Source organism: Haliotis rufescens, unplaced genomic scaffold (genome assembly GCF_023055435.1).
Source record: "Haliotis rufescens isolate VD_foot unplaced genomic scaffold, xgHalRufe1.0.p SCAF_8, whole genome shotgun sequence".
Taxonomy (NCBI): Eukaryota; Metazoa; Mollusca; class Gastropoda; order Lepetellida; family Haliotidae; genus Haliotis; species Haliotis rufescens.
Window position 1 is genome coordinate 5,456,984 of NW_025964372.1, and position 14,542 is coordinate 5,471,525.

Here is a 14,542-nt window from a genome sequence, read left to right on the forward strand (position 1 = left end):
GTTTCCAGGTTATGATCCAGGATAAATCATATTAAAGGTATTATCATGATATAACATTTATACTAAGTTTTCCTATAATAATTAGATCCACATCAAGTGCTTTTATGAGTTATCATGGTGTAATATTTATACATCATTTCATATAATTAAAGTTGAGCAAGTAATACTTATTATCAGGTAAAATGCATATATAAAATATCAGTAGTTTCAGTTGTAGCTTTTTAGACAGATGCTAGCCTAAGGTAATGGGAGCGCATCTAGACATACTATTCAATAAGACAAGAGTTACGTCTACATAGTTTAATAGATTTGAAGCTTTTAGATAAACGCTAGCCTAAGGTATCAAGATCCCATCTCCCATACAAAAGATATGTCTACATAATCTTATAGATTAGCTTGAACTATTTTATTTAAGTAAATCTGTCATCACCTATATTAGAATAACATTCAGCAATTACTTCAATTTAGACTCATTAAGGATTAGCCCTCACACAAGCTCGTCAATAGTGCATTAAGGATTAGCCCTCATACAAGCTCGTCTATAGTGCATTAAGGATTAGCCCCCATACAAGCTTGTCTATAGTGACACCATAATCTCTTTCAAAGCACCCAGTAAATATGTCAACAATATTAGTGCCAGTCCAACAGGATTAACAGGATTAACAGGATGAAGTATTCCCCTCTGTCTAGCCATTCATTAACCATAAGGCACGCCCCATCATGTATCAACCAATCATATTCCATTTTATTGTTCTAATTTTTGTTAAATACATACAGAAACCACATGTTAGGGCAGAGAAGGGGCTTCTCCCTTAACTCAGAAAAAACAACAGGAATAGTATTCAAACATAAAAACATGAAACCCGCCTCCCCAATCCTCCAGCTAAACAATCAAACAATCAAATTTCAAAAACAAACCAAATTCTTAGGACTTATTGTCGATGAACATCTCACCTGGGATGCTCACATCCAAAACCTAACAACTAAATGCAGTAAAGACCTAAACACCCTAAGATGCCTAACTGGATCTAACTGGGGAGCATCCAAAGATACCCTCCTCTCTCTCTACATATCACTAATTAGATCAAAACTAGACTACGGCTGCGCCATATACAACACCCTAAACAACTCCCTATCTAAAAAACTTGACTCAATACAATATCAGGCTCTCAAACTAATTACACGCACCCAACATGGCACCTCCTACACCTCACTTCAGGCCTTAACAGGAGAAATGCCACTAAGTCTACGCAGGGAACAGCTAAGCTTAAATTTCTGGGCCGCGTCCCAATCAAACCCTCTCATCCAAAACTTAATAAACCAAAACATCAGCCCCAAAAACCAAGCTCTAGCTCGTAAACACCCCTTACTTACCCCAATAACCCAAAGAATAACAAACTACCTAAATGAACACCAAATTAAAAATCTTAAACAAAACTGCAAACAATCAAATATCTTCACCCCTAAACTTAAAATACCCAAAATAGACACAACACTAGCTAGCCAAATAAATAAACAAACCGACCCAAACATAGCTAAAACTACCACACTAGCATACATACACGAAAATTGGCCAAATTGGTGTCACATTTACACGGACGGATCCTCAGATCCGACCTCCAAACACACAGGTTTCGGAGTCCATACCACAAAACCAACTAAAACCACACAATCCTTCCGACTCCCAAACAACCAATCAATATTCACGGCAGAACTAATGGGCATGGCCTCAGCCCTACATAATCAAGAATCAAAAAACCACAAAAAAATCCTAATACTTACCGACTCCCTAAGTGGACTGCAAGCCCTCCAAAACAAAAATACCAAAAACCGACCTAAATTAATAAATCAAATACTTCAAAGCTCCAACGACCTAACTAAGGCAGGCAAACAAATAACCTTCTTGTGGATACCCGCCCACGTAGGAATATACGGTAATGAAAACGCCGATAAAGCAGCTAAACTATCCCTCAAAATCCCAGAAATAAGCTTAAACTTACCCATCTCAAAATCAGAAATTAAAAGTGTAAACAAGCAAAAAATCACCAAAAAATGGCATAACCTATATCTAAACTCAAACAGCCAAATCAAAAAAGTGCTCAGCAAACCACTAACCAAACCAAAAATTCTCCATCCATCCAAAAAAATCGACAGAGTAATCACTAAACTCCAAACAGGACACACCAACTTAAATAACCACCTAAAAAAATTTAAAAAACACACTACAGGTAACTGCCCACACTGCAAACAACCAGAAACCCCAGAACACGCACTCATCCACTGCACACACTACCTAACACATCGAACCGCATTACAAACCACCCTCAATCTAAACAAGGCTCTAACTCTAGAAGCAATACTAAACCCACAAAATAAACTAGAAAACTTCAAGGCCTTAGGCGTATTCTTAATAAAAACGGAACTAATAAAACGCATCTAAAAACACAATAACCTACCAAATCAAAATCACATAAACAAACAAACATCCACCATACCCAGCTCCCTTAGTTCTCCTCCCCAATCCCATCGGCATCTATTCGAAATCTCAAAATTCCCCAATTCTATATAAGCAACCCCTAAAACCCCCCTCTTGGGTTGCACAGACCACCTTCGCCCCTTTCGGAAACACATTAAATGGCCTGGCCGGGCCCGTGTGCGAAATACGCATCAGTCGGAAAGCGCACGTTAAATCTCCAAAGTAAGTAAGTAAGTAAGTAAGTAAGTAAGTAAGCAGAGAAGGGGTTTGTCGCTCTAACCAAGCAGATCTCTCTCCCACAGCCCAGAGGGTTGTACCGACTCTCTGTGGCACCCCCAGCTATATTTTAAGATATTGTAAATTGCTCATTGTTAATTGTTCTTGTAAATAAAATTGTGATTAGTCTCCTGTGACTCTGGCTCTTTGCTGACTAATTCCCCAAGAAAACCAGCACGCCATTTGGAAGGTTTTTGTTCATCCGAACATACCATAATAGTATTATTCTCTTCATAAAAACAAATGTATACAATGTTTCTGTTTACTATAGGGTGGGGATAATATCGGTTTGGATGTTATGGTCATGTGTCTAACTCCTTTGGGAGTGCCGGACGGATGAACAGAAGGGCCAGTCTTGGTAGCATATGTGCATTCCTCTCATTATACTGTCATGGTGACTGATTTACGACACCCATTGTCTAAAGAACATTTAATTGCAAAGGTTCATTACCCTGGAGCCATGACATCTATATGCCTTGAAACATTTAATTGCTGTTATTTATAAGATGCTAATCCTAATTGTTAATCCCCAGTTTTGTGTACATCGACCGTCTGTCATCCTGAACAGGATGTGCAAGTATGTCACTGATGATTTACTGTTTACATTTATATTTATTACTTACTAAATGTCAGGTGACCTTGGCTATATAAGCCTTGGTCCAGAGAGGAAGAAGGAGAAAAGATTGAAAAGAGAGAGAGAGGAAAAGAAAGGTCTTACCCTTAGCCTAGCTAGGGTTAGGCTGGGTGCTTCCGGGGCACCTAGACAACAACCACTACCACTATGTGCTGACCTGACACATTGTGTATTTTGTATGTATATATCCACATGTATAAGTAAAACTGTATATACCGCAAGCCATCGTCTCCAAGTTGTCACTTCCTACTGAGAACCATATGTCGGCCCCTTGCATATATGAGTATGCAAATTATTAATTAATCAACGTCAACACCGACACGCGTTGTTAATTTGGTGGAGCTATCGGGTATGACTTCTTAGTCTGTCCTTTCCTGTACCTCTTTGCAGCAAGGCATATGGTTCACAAAACTGTAGGAAGTGACAGTCTCTTATTAAAAGGATATACTACCTTCCTGAAGGCCAATCATCAAGAACGAAGAAACGGCCTGTAACAAGATTGAAGAAAGAACAAGAACCCCTCTGATCAAGAACAAGTTCTCCGATCCCAAACCTTCCCTGCTCGAATATCTTAGCAACACTGCTAAGTCTTCCCCTTCAAGATGTCGTTCCTGCACATGACCTAAGAAAAGAAGTATACACGCATATCCCACAGAGATCCGACCACAGCCATCTTCATGCAGACCCTGCACAATACAGAAACCGCCTTACAGGCACCTACAAGATGGACACTGTGTACCAGATGTCTTATGGGGACTTACTAATTTGTGTTTACTTACATGGACTCAATCAAGGATATATATTGTGTGACTGTTAAATAGTGCAACCAGGTATGTTTAATCAAAGCCAGAATATTAATGCCAAAATGTGTCTTTCAAAAATTCAGTTTTATATATGTGCAATATACTCCAAATTACATCTTTAGTCAAGCTAGATCTTTGAAGTTATTGTGTAGGGAATCTTTGAAATGTCTCCAGGCCACGCCAGACATATAGATACAGCTAGGGCCCAGACAAACCTGAGCTGTAGGGTTATCGAGTCACACCTTAAAGCTCGACTCGTAATTTCAAAAATCTAAACGACAAAATTTGTCATTTGTTACAAGTTATTAATGTGCACAGTTTGGTACAAAATTGAATGTATTGTCTAGGACTTTGAATTCAGATTAGGGATATTCTTGGGTGAGCCACCCCCACACATATGTTTATTGTATGTCAGTATTAAGTAATTAACAGCACAGCAGTATTCAGCATTTCAGAGTTTTGATGTCAGAATTAAGGATTTTCTTTTCTTGGGCATCGCACCCACAATATCTGGGCAAGCTCCGTCAAAGACACGGGAAGAGCACCCATTGTACTTAAAAGGGCAATAGTACACACGAGTACCGTTTGAGTCACGCGGTAAAGCTAGACTCCTGGTTTCAAATTTCTTTATGCATAATATTTGCTGAGATGTTTAATTTGTACTTTTTATGACATTACTCATTATCATTATTCGGTACTGAGTCGCACCGCCAAGCCAGACTCTTGAATTCAAAGAACCTTCAGTGATATATTTATTGAATCTGTGCAAAGCAGTAATTACGTTGTAATGAAATTGCACATTACAAAGATCACTTGGTTAGTTTTCAAACTGGCACTAATTCAAATTGGCTAGATGATCACTTTCATACCGCCATTGCATAGATGTATTTGTTGCATAAGGATTTCATATAACTGATTTTGATCACATTTGCATGGTTGTTTTCGTTGGTGAAAAAAAACTCACACATATCAATTTGGACTCATATAAGCTTGGGGTCCAAGCTTCACGTAACGGAGGGAAGTTGTCATGGTGACTGATTTACGACACCCATTGTCTAAAGAACATTTAATTGCAAAGGTTCATTACCCTGGAGCCATGACATCTATATGCCTTGAAACATTTAATTGCTGTTATTTATAAGATGCTAATCCTAATTGTTAATCCCCAGTTTTGTGTACATCGACCGTCTGTCATCCTGAACAGGATGTGCAAGTATGTCACTGATGATTTACTGTTTACATTTATATTTATTACTTACTAAATGTCAGGTGACCTTGGCTATATAAGCCTTGGTCCAGAGAGGAAGAAGGAGAAAAGAGAAGGGGTTTGACTCTCTTACCAAGCAGACCTCTCTCCCACAGCCCAGAGTGTGTACCGACTCTCTGTGGCACCTCAGTTATATTCTAAGATATTGTAAATTGTTCTTGTAAATAAAATTGTGATTAGTCTCCTGTGACTCTGGCTCTTTGCTGACTAATTCCCCAAGAAAACCAGCACGTCATTTGGAAGGTATTGTTCACCCAGAACAGTTCCATGATAATACTCTCAATTGTACATATGTTTATACAGCGGGGATCTTAACTGTGTCCAAGTTATAAACTCTTTTTAGCTCCGCCCTTAAGTCCCCGGGACTGGGGGTAGGGTTCAGCCATTCCATTTGTACAATTTTGAATTGTCACCATTGGAGAATGCTTCCAACAACAACATATGGTTGATATCTATCTCTTAGTTCCAGAGAAGAAGTCGTTGAAAACAATAACGCCAAATTACTCCTATTTAGCCCTGCCCCCCAGCCCCTTGGAGGGATAGCCCGGCCCTCCATTTGTACAATTTTGAATCCCCACGACCGGAGAGTGCTTCCAACCAAATATGGTTGATATATATCTCTTAGTTCCAGTTCAGAAGAAGAAGTCAAAGATTTAGGATAACTGTAAGGTGCTGCTTTCTGTTCGTACGTAAACATGTTCACAAACCACATACAGCAAACTACGGTTATAACAAACTCAAAGGGACCACTAATGTTGGTTTGTTAAAACCGTAGTTGATTATAAGCATATATTCAGCAAATGGCCGGGACAAAATAAACGTTTGTTATATCCATCAGTTTGTTATAAGCGTGTTTATTATATACATAGTTTACTGTAGCGCAAGATAATGTAAAAGGCAGAATAACACATTTACTACAAACCAATTCACCTATAGTATTACAATAATTTATACTTAACATTACATAAAAAGATCATTTAACTGCAGGGGGGTCTCAGTACACGCTCTTAAACAACTATTAAAGTTTTCCTATTAAATGTACCCTTACTCGTGCAAGCATATGATCTTAACACCAATGATACAGAGAAAAAAACATTTTCACAACTGCTTCACAACAATTTTAGATTTAGATACTTCAGGAAACTAGAATTTAGCATCTATAACATAGATATTGATATCACATTACTGAGCAAGCTGACACAGGATATCTCCACTGAAAAATTGTGTTTATTTAAACTGCTGAATATTAACACAGTTATCATGAGAAAGTAGAAATTTTATATATTGCCAAAATTTGTTTCGGAGGAAAAGTTAGCTTTATCTGGTCACACCACATTTTTTGATGACGTAGTACGCATTTCTTTCCCTGTTGTTGAAAGTGCACACTCACTCCAACCGTGTGAAGGACTTTAATCTTCTTTAGCTTTGAAAGAGATCGAATTTTAAATCACTTATTCTTTCAAAGGAACAATAAGGCATAACTAAAGTACACAGACAGGTAAGTTTCAAATTTTGATGTACTAGCTCACGGTTCTGCGTTTTCTAGTTGCTAATTTGTTATGTCCGCCATTTTATATTTTGTTGGTCAAATGTTATATAAGGAGAGACATTTGCATGTTTGTTATATACATAGTTTACTGTAGCGCTAGATAATGTAAAAGGCAGAATAACACATTTACTACAAACCAATTCACCTGTAGTGTAACAATAATTTATACTGAACATTTCATAAAGAGATCACAGTTAAAGGGGCACTGATCTAACGGACTGGTTGTTGCCTTTGTTATTGTTTTTCCCCCGTAAGTACCCGGATGATACGCAACGCAACTGAGCGTGACCAGAGACTGGGGTACCGTCTGCAAGGACAGCTTAAAAAACTTGGAGGCTGGAGGCAATACTTGTTTTACGCATTTTTGAACACTGATTGGTTAACTGTGATCTATAAAGATTTCGACAAAGGGCGCATGTTAATTCATTTCTTCAGCCTAAACAAACAGACAAATGAACAAGGGAGCTCATCGGATGTCGTCATTTGGAAATACCCCAGATGGTTATAGTTTAATACTAAAAACAGTATCCATGCAGTGAAAGCATTTTCGGATTTCGGCTTGCGTCGATAATACGATTACTACTCCCTTGTTGTCATCCACGTTTTCTCGTATAACCCTACACTTGTGTATTTGACGTCATTCACTTGATGCTCAGTTAATGAATTTATTACAGGTACAATTAGTGGTAGCACCACTTATATTACCTGACAAAAGTTCCCGTTTGGCATTTATTGTGTCTGGGGTAATTATTCAATCAAAATCCAGGTTTGAAGTGAGGTGAAATGTGTGTTATGTAATATGCACGTGGCAGCCCAGCAAGAGATGAATGATCAGTTGATTTACTTTTTTTTGTAAATCAACGGATCGTTCCTAGTCATCAAAGGATTAACAGAAAATACGTTGATTGATTAATCACTGTTATCTTGCAAAGTGGATATGTCAAGAGTGAGTGTCTACATGTCTAGGTTTACTAAAACAAAGGGAATACACTCACATCATGGCGCGAAGTGCCGATGTAAAAACAACATACTTTGTTCAAAGGGTAAACTGATAATACGTTAATTGATTGATCATTGTTATCTATCACTCAATGGAATTTTTAGGAACCGTGGACGCTATGAAAATAGTTGTCACGTGGGCTTTCTCAGCCGACCATTGAACTTGACACCTATGTAAAACACCTGAAACAATCCAAGCGATCAGGTGAGAAACGAACACGGGTTATAATATCCCGAAACGATATATATCTTTTAAAATATTTGATTGTTACTGAGACACGTGCCATCGAATAAGTTTCTTTGTACATCTGCAGACGAGTGGGATATTGTTCCTTTGTGTGGATATTCTTATTATCTCGAAAACTGTATTTCATTTTGTTGATCAATGTGACCATACGCCCTTATTACTATCCATAAAAGTGACTAATGCGCTTACGAATGGCGCAGCAGAGGTCGTGAACTAGTCTAGATTTCTGCTATACATCCGGGTATTTACTGGGAAAAAACAATAACAAAGGTAACAACCAGTCCCGGGGAATTGTGTTAGATCAGTGCCCCTTTAATCACAGAACAACCCACTTTCAATGCTCATTTAGCCACCCCAACTGCCCTTTAGACACTGAATGGAATGCATGTTATCAGGCCGTACAGTGGACGCAGTCATGCTGAGCAACAAACACTGCAAACAGCATTAAACTGCAGGGGGGTCTCAGTACACGCTCTTAAACAACTATTAAAGTTTTCCTATTAAATGTACCCTTACTCGTGCAAGCATATGATCTTAACACCAATGATACAGAGAAAAAAACATTTTCACAACTGCTTCACAACAATTTTAGATTTAGATACTTCAGGAAACTAGAATTTAGCATCTATAACATAGATATTGATATCACATTACTGAGCAAGCTGACACAGGATAACTCCACTGAAAAATTGTGTTTATTTAAACTGCTGAATATTAACACAGTTATCATGAGAAAGTAGAAACTTTATTTATTGCCAAAATATGTTCGGAGGAAAAGTTTTACCTGGTCACACCACATTTTTTTGATGATGTGTATCATACAGGTATACCATTGTGACGCATGCGCAGTTACTTTCCTGTTCCTGTTTGTGAAAGTGCACACTCACTCCAACTGCGTGAAGGACTTTAATCTTCTTTAGCTTTGAAAGAGATCGAATTGTTCAAAGGAACAACAAGGCATAACTAAAGTACACAGACAGGTAAGATTTCAAATTTTGATGTACTAGGTCACATCTCTGCGTTTTCTAGCTGCTAGTTTGTAATGTCGGCCATCATGTTTCTTCTGTGGGTCAAGAGTTATCGCTATAATCAGAGAAAGGACAACATACCATGGCCGTACATACGTAATTCAGGTATGCTTGTAATTTAATACATTGACTACATATCTTCATTGACATTAACGTCCAATTGTTTCTGATAATCAGCATTTGGAAAATATACCTGAACCATTGGAAAATGAAGAGAAAGACCACATGTCAGGTCGATATAGACCTTTGTCGAGGTACTGGGATTAGCCAGTTAGTTTATGATGACTCCTACTTTAAATAGCACTGAAAAAACAGACTTGTCAGAGTTGAGTTACTGCTATAAATATCTAACAATCATTAAGAAGCATATTCCATTATTGTGTAGATACTGAAGGGGCATCGAGCATCCATTTTGTTCAGTCACGATAGTACGAGGTAAGCAGCATTCTGTAAGCAGGGACAATTAAAAAACCTGTTAGGAACAATTTCATGGTGATAGATATTTTGGAGTATATATTTTATGTGTTTGAATGGAATTACAATTCTTAATTCAGTTCTTGATACTATCCAGCACATCCTTAAGATATAGTCAAAACTGTATAATGGAGATTTCTTATGATTACAGAAAATGTTTGGTTCCTTTTTAATAATACTAAATAATAAGGATAGTAATTTAAGAATCTTAATAAGCTGCTTTCTTGATTTCAGCAGAGACAGGAAGAAAATGTCGTGTCCGGTAAGTCAATATTCTAAAACATTTCTTTTTGTTACAGTTCATGTAATATAGAAATATCATTGTTAATAATTGTAAGAATACTACTTCTATATGACAATGTTAGTTTTAATACAGGATTTTTTAATTATGGCAATGATGTAGAGAGATAGAGGTAGTGTCTTTTTAAGAATTATGTAATACAGAAATAACGACCCAGGATCGACTTTAAACAGGCAAATTATTGTTGTTTCATTTTACCCGCTGACGGATTAACGCCCATGTCACATCTCTTTTTGAGGAACTATTTTACTCCGCGATATAGCTGGTTGTTGTATGGCTGTCAGTGTAAACATGAAGTCACACATACTAAATAAAATTGTGTTTAGATCTTGGCCTACATCCTTTGAGGTAAGAAATTGTGATAAAAAAATTATAAGAATTGACTTTCACTTTGTGTGAGTTCATTGGAGTATGAACCTTCATAGAATGAGGGCCAAACATTGTATGAACGTCGTCGCAAGCTCCGACGTTCATACAGTTTGGCCCTCACTCTATGAAGGTTCATACTCCAATGAACTCACACAAAGTGAAGGTCAATTCTTAAATAACTGTAAGGCCACAGGCCCATAGTACAGAATTCATGACAATGTGGAAGCAGTTAGAAATGTTACAAGGATTCATTTCTTAATAACATGGCATGATATATAAAGAGAGAGAGATTTCGTATAGCCGTTTTGCTCACATGTGATATTGAAGAGATAAACTTGTATTTATTTGGATGTACATAGTATTTCTGTTCAATATATTTTTTCCTTAAATTATAATATTTACAACAATAAGCAAAAAGTGATATTCATCTTCAATGACATTTAAAGGACATTGTTTACATAATCTTAAACATTTGGGTATTTTGTTGTGCCTGCCAACTTCAACCATTAACCTGTGTGAGCTGCATCTAAATTGTGTTAATGATATTCTGCATGTTCTTATGTTTACATAAGTTAAAATAATTGTCTGCGCATATTTGCACTTTAAAATATCTATAATATTCGCATTTGCTAGTAACATCTACAGTAGTTCTCCATGTTTGAAAGTACATATCAAAAAGCGTCTGCCTTATTTTCGATATGAACATGGCATGATTCTCTAAGAAACATTGGTTGTCCCAGATGTAACCATACCCACATTTATACGGTAGACATTTAACATTGTATGCCCAATTTTGATCTCATTTCTTTTCATACAATAAAAGTATAAAATTTGATATAACAAGTCATGATGATTTACTATTTAAAATGTATTTCTTGCTCTCAAAGGCATTGTTTTATATGCTGAGATTAAGATTACTGTGTGTATTTTCTCGTAAACTAAGCCGGAAATAGCAAATCAGCTGTGCACATGTTTCCTTCCAATCTACCGGTGATTCAGTTAATAGGCACCCAATGATACAACTTCAAAGAATTTTGATGCAATTAACAACGCGTGTGATCAAGACGTTGATTAATGAATAATTTGCATACTCGTATATGCAAGAGGCTGACGTATGGTTCTCAGTAGGAAGTGACAACTTGGAGACGATGGCTTGCGGTATATACAGTTTTACTTTATAAATGTAGATATATACATACAGAAGACACTATGTGCCAGGTCAGCACATAGTGGTAGTGGTTGTTGTCTTGGTGCCCCGGAGCACCCAGCCTAACCCTCGCTAGGCTAAGGGTAAGACCTTTCTTCTCTCTTTCTTCAATCTCTTTCTCACTCACTCACTCACTCACTCACTTTGGAGATTTTACGTGCGCTTTCCGACTGATGCCATTTAATGTGTTTCCGAAAGGGGGGAAAGTTGCAACCCAGGAGGGGGCTTTAAGGGTTGCTTATATAGAATTTTGGAATTTTGAGATTTGGAATAGATGCCGATGGGGTTTGGGAGGAGAACTAAGGGAGACGGGTGTGGTGGTTGTTTGTTTGTTTATGTGATTTGGATTTGGTAGTTTATTGGGTTTTTAAATGCGATGTATTAGTTCCGTTTTGATTAAGAATACACCTAAGGCTTTGAATTTTTCTAGTTTATTTTGTGAGTTTAGGATTGCTTCTAGAGTAAAGAGACTTATTTAGATTGAGGGTGGTTTGTAATGTAGTTTGGTGTGTTAGGTTGTGTGTGCAGTGTATGAGTGCGTGTTCTGGGGTTTCTAGTTGTTTGCAGTGTGGGCAGTTTCCTGTTGCATTGGGGTTTTTTATTTTGAAATGGTTATTTAGGTTGGTGTGACCTGTTTGGAGTTTAGTGATTATTCTGTCGATTTTTTTGGACGGATGTAGAATTTCTGGTTTGGTTAGGGTTTTTTTGAGAACTTTTTTGATTTGGCTAATTGAGTTTAGATAAAAGTTATTTTTTTGGTGATTTTTTGCTTGTTGACACTTTTAATTTTTGATTTTGAGATAGGTAAGTTTAAGCTTATTTCTCGGTGGGTGGTTCAATCCCCTGGCCTAATTATACCAGAGGATGCTAAGAAATGGTCAGTTATCAACATTAGATGGCTATGATGTAATAGAGATAGCGTATTTGAAGGAATTTGGCCAATCCGTAACCAATCAGAGTATCTTAATACAAATATATATGCACCTTTTGGTCAATCGTTTCATGTAGCAACTGTTCAATGGAGATGCATGTTTGTTGTAGAGACAAGCACATATTGGTAGCAGAGTGCTGATGAGGACTATATTGCCATGGATAATTCGCCCCAATCCTGATGTGGAGGGTATCTATGTTATAAAACATAACAATGTCATCATCTACGTAGGAAGATCCATACACATTGGAAAACGCCTGAACCAACATTTCACTGGCAACAACCAGCCGATTGATAAGTATCTTCAGACAGTAGACAGAGACAGATACATTAGAGTGGCCTGGGTGGAAGACATGGATCAGAGATGTACTGAACATTGCTACATAGAGTACATAACAGAACTACAGGGCACCCGCCCTGAGTACAATATGAAGCAAGGAAATTCCTGCCAATAAAAATAGAAATCACAATTGAAAACTGTTTATAGGTTTTACAGTACTTTAAGAATATTTATAATGCTTTGACTAATTTTATGTCTGTTAAGTGTTCTAAACAAAAATAATGCTTGAAATATTTTTAAATGTTTAAATAAAATCAACTTATATAACTAGTAAATTGTTGTGTTCTTCTTCACCAGTTGTTTCATCAGGGTTCCAACATTCAAGGCCTCAGCAAAGCTTTCAAAATGTTTTAGGGTAGACATGTGGTGGACATTTCCTAAGTTGACGCATAAGTGACAAAGTGATGTCCTATGCAATTCTCTATGTTAACTTGTACCAAATGTTTGTTCAGGTGGACACTTGACTTGCCTTTGCATGTGTTTGTGATAGTCAAGGTAAAAAAAGTAAAATTTCACAGCACACAATTCAGACTATTCAAATCTTGCAATCGGTTCTCTGTCTATCTATCATACAGTGCAAGGGTATTGTCTGTCCGCTCTGCAGCATAAGGGCTGGATCATGATTTACATTGACCACTATGAGGGTGGATGAGGTTCCCTGAGCCGGATAGACTTCCATCGCATGGAGAAAGCGAATGTTTAGCTCGTAAAGTTTGTGCTTCACATCAGTAACAAATCCAGTAGCACCAAGATAGAGCGAACAAACGGATACAATGAAATCCCCGATTTGTCTCCTCTATATCATCATATAAAATGTGAGTAAATAACAAACTCTCTACAGCGAACTAACGTATATAGTGAACTGATATCTGATCCCCGACAAGCCCATATACCACTAGTGCCGTGTATAGCGAACTGAGAAATCTCACTCAGTGTCAAGTGTCACTGACAATTGGCTGTACGCAATCAGCGGTGAATCAACACCGGTGACTACTAAAATTTGTTGAACTTGCTTTATGCCAATCTTGCCTGCTACTGGACTAATTTTGTCTGTAAGACAAACATAGATTTCACCAGATTATGTCAAAGTGTCACTTCACTTGCCCATGCTATCATGGCGGGCAAGGCTGCAATAACGTGTACAGTCGTGCCCCGCTTATACAGACTTCAGATATCCGAAAACCTCAGTACCCGGACGATTTTCATTCAAAATGAAATAATTACTATATAAATTTACCCGTATATATGGAAATTCAGTTTCCGGAACCAGATGGTCATTTTCATACACAAAACACTGAAATGCACACAAAATTGTCTCACTTACCCGGACAATACACTTCCGCTGGTGGTAATCCTTTGATTCGTGAGAAGTCAATTAACCAAGTGACACTGAGTTATGTTTGAGACGAGCTTGTTTATTGTGCATGTAATCCCATTTGATAAATAAGGCGTCTGTGGAGGACAGAGGTCAAAGTTGTGACTTCAAACTGTGAGTATCGCCTGTCAACCAGCGAAACGTAAGCGACACGCAGTTACAGCACGCAAAAAAAGGGAAATTTGTCTGTTTAAGGAAAAACACCCGTCAGCAAGTTCGGAAACCATCAGTAAGCATTATGGCACTGAATTTGGACATACCATAGG

General features: G+C 37.6%; 1 protein-coding gene and 1 long non-coding RNA gene across 5 annotated transcripts in view; one reads left to right on the forward strand and one right to left on the reverse strand.

Annotated features, from left to right (window-relative positions):
- Positions 1 to 14,542, reverse strand: part of LOC124119939 (anaphase-promoting complex subunit 5-like) — a 136,100-nt gene that overhangs the window by 30,238 nt on the left and 91,320 nt on the right. The window lies entirely within an intron of this gene.
- Positions 5,885 to 11,641, forward strand: LOC125377073. 2 transcript variants are annotated; one of them, XR_007219445.1, is made up of 5 exons: positions 5,885 to 6,954; positions 9,076 to 9,231; positions 9,665 to 9,714; positions 9,988 to 10,015; positions 11,611 to 11,641. It is a non-coding gene; the product is annotated as an uncharacterized LOC125377073 (long non-coding RNA). The 2 variants fall into 2 exon arrangements; XR_007219444.1 differs by lacking the exon at positions 11,611 to 11,641 and having other exon boundaries at positions 5,890 to 6,954; positions 9,988 to 10,354.